A 3,629-nucleotide genomic window follows, 5' to 3' on the forward strand; every position below is an offset into this window, starting at 1 on the left:
CACATATGTATATATATATATATATATATATATGTATATATATGTATGTATATCATCATCATCATCATCATCGTTTAACGTCCGCCTTCCATGCTAGCATGGGTTGGACGATTTGACTGAGGACTGGTGAAACCGGATGGCAACACCAGGCTCCAATCTAATTTGGCAGAGTTTCTACAGCTGGATGCCCTTCCTAACGCCAACCACTCAGAGAGTGTAGTGGGTGCTTTTATGTGTCACCCGCACGAAGGCCAGTATATATATATATATATATATGTGCGTCATCATCATCATCATCATCTTTAACGTACGTTTTCCATGCTGGCATGAGTTGGACGGGTTGACTGGGGTCTGAGAAGCCAGGAAGCTGCACCAGGCTCCAATCTGATTTGGCAGAGTTTCTACAGCTGGATGCCCTTCCTACTGCCAACCACTCTAAGAGTGTAGTGGGTGCTTTTTACGTGCTACCAGCACAAGGGGCCAGAGGAGCTGGCATTGACCATGATCAGATGGTGCGGGGAAGGCCAGTTTATGGGATTACCTTAGCTTTTCCATTCATAAAGTGTTTAGCTTTATGGCGCATCGTCAGATCCCAAAAGCCTGTTGGCTTATGACCTCTTAAAAATATGGCATTTCCCCCTCCATATTTTTAAGAAGTCATGGGCAAACAGGTCTTTGGAATCTGACAATATGCCACAAAGCTAAACCCTCTATGAATGGGAAACATCAGCTAATCCCATGAACCAGCCTTCCCCATTATTAATTTTTATTTTTATTTTATTTTTTTTATTTTGTGCGGGTGGCACATGAAATCCACCATTTTGAGCGTGGCCGTTGCCAGTACCGCCTGACTGGCCTTCGTGCGGGTGACACGTAAAAGCACCATCTGGTTTCACCAGTCCTCAGTCAAATCGTCCAACCCATGCTAGCATGGAAAGCGGACGTTAAACGACGACGACGACGACGACTGCTCTACATTTTAGAGTGTGCTTCTTCTTTTATTCTTTTATTCTTTGTTTTAGTCATTTGACTGTGGCCATGCTGAAGCACCGCCTTTAGTCGAACAAACTGACCCCAGTACTTATTCTTTGTTAGCCTAGTACTTATTCTATCGGTCTCTTTTGCCGAACCACTAAGTTACGGGGATGTGAACATACCAACATCGGTTGTCATGTGATGGTGGGGTGACAAACACAGACACACAAGCATACACACACACACACACACACACACACATATATATATACGACAGGCTTCTTTCAGTTTCCATCTACCAAATCCGCTCACAAGGTTTTGGTTGACCTGAGGCTATAGTAGAAAACACTTGCCCAAGGTGCCACGCAGTGGGACTGAACCCGCAATCATATGGTTGGTAAACAAGCTACTTACCACACAGCCTCTCCTGCGCCTATAGTAGTGGGTGCTTTTTACGTGCTACTGGCACAGTGGGCCAAAGGAGCTTGCATTGATCACAATCGGATGGTTTATGGGACTACCTTTGCTTTTTACAGATGAGAGGTAGTTTACACTCATACATATACATATGTAAAAAAACTCTGTTATGTTTGCTACTACTACGTCTCCATCACTACCATCCAGCTCCCATGGTTAATAACCATTCCTTAATTTCTACATTACTAAGAAACAAAAGAGAAATGCCATTATTAAAACAGTTACATAAATATTGTAACCCAGTAGCAAACAGAAGAAGACCAATGACCAGCACCATTTGAATTCTGTAAAAGAAACATGTAAAGTTCCTCAAAATTGATATCATGAAAAATTAATTGAATTTATTTCAATTTATTTTCCCTTCTCAAGTGATATAACTAATTTACCTTCAACAATTGAAACCAGTCACATATTTTGAAGAATATGTAAATATTTTCTTTTTTTCATGATAAGTTCTTGAAAGAGTTTCTTTTTGTTCCTATGTGTATATGTATACATGTATCTATGTATGTATGTTATCATTCAGGTTTATTATAAGATTTCTTGCCAATACAGAAAGAGCCGGTTTCTAGAATAGATCCAAGGCTCCTTCATTGGAATTTCAACATGAACAACAGGGTATGTAATTCATTATTTAGTTTATTTTAAGATTTCTTACCAATAGAGAAAGAAACGGTTTCTAACCTAGATCCAAGGCTCCTTTATTGGAATTTCAACATCAACAACAGGGTATTTTGTATGTATGTATGTATGCATGTATGTATGTTTTATGTATGTATTCTCATGCATATAGTTGCATATCTAGACATGGTCATATATATTTAAATGATAAACTTGTGGAAAGTTTTACAGATTTTTACAGTTCCAGTAATGGATTGGAGCTGTAGTCTTCAAATTAGCTTTCTTCTTTCTGGTTTTAAGAAGCCTAATTTCTCAGGTTGGTATTTAAGCAGTGTGTTACATATCCCAGCGCCCCAATAAATACATTCATATCCATTGAAGCAACAAGTCGCATATTTGGTGCGGGAGACTATTTATCAAAAATATGATGAATACTATCTCGAACTTTTGAGCCACAACTATCAGCCTTGTTAAATAACTGGTTAATCCTAAGATGAATTACCTGAGGGAGCATTTTATTCACGATCGTAATGATTTTCAACAGAAACTTGAATTTAGCATGCAGAGAGTTGCTACAAACAAAATTGCTGGACACAACATCAACAACAACACAATTGAAGAACAGAACAGGTTCAAAATTTCCCCAAGACACCTGATGAAGGCTGGAGGGTATATCAGCCGAAACATTGTGTTAACAACAAACAAGATGAGGACAAATATCCGTCAAATGTAAATAATGTAAATAATGTATATATACATATATACATACACGCACATATATATGTACATACACACACATACAATAGCTTCACCTATCCCCCAGCTTCCGTCTACCAATTCCACTCACAAGGCTTTGGTCAGCCTTACCCAAGGTGCCACACATTGGAACTGAACCCAAAACCACACACCAGGGAAGCAACCATTTTAACCACACAGCCACGTTTGTTCCTACCTTTCACAATATTTAGCTTCTCTTATTTTTAATTCCTAATATTTGTGAAAACACTTTATTTGCAGATTACATAAAATCTGTATTTGTAGAAAGTTTACTTTCAACTTTGATAATAGAGCAGAAAATATTTCTCAACAACAATAAACTACCAGAAATCAGGATATCAACTTGAGATATTCAATATGTCGTATCAGCAGTAAAACCACCTACAGAAGCTGGAAATATTTTCTTTCCAATTTAGAAAAGTTCAGCAGAATAAATATGATATGATGATGGCAGGACTTGAGATCCATTTAAACCTGTAAAGTGTCTGTCCTATAATAAAATGGAAATTAATCTGAGCCATTATGATTTTATTTCCTGCTCACGTTAAATGTTATTACACTTTGAAGAATATCATAAACTTTGATTGAAAACTAAATTATTTTACCCATTCAAGATGTAGATGTGTGTGTGTCTGTGTGTGTGTGCAGGTGTGTGTGAGTGTTTGCATAGAAATTTGTAAGTTTTCGTGTGTGTATGTGTTCATGTGTGTATGTGTGTGTGTGTGTGTGTAAGTGTTTGTGTGCGCATGTGGGATTTTTGTATTTGTGTGTGTGTGTGA

Source organism: Octopus bimaculoides, chromosome 1 (genome assembly GCF_001194135.2).
Source record: "Octopus bimaculoides isolate UCB-OBI-ISO-001 chromosome 1, ASM119413v2, whole genome shotgun sequence".
NCBI lineage: Eukaryota > Metazoa > Mollusca > Cephalopoda > Octopoda > Octopodidae > Octopus > Octopus bimaculoides.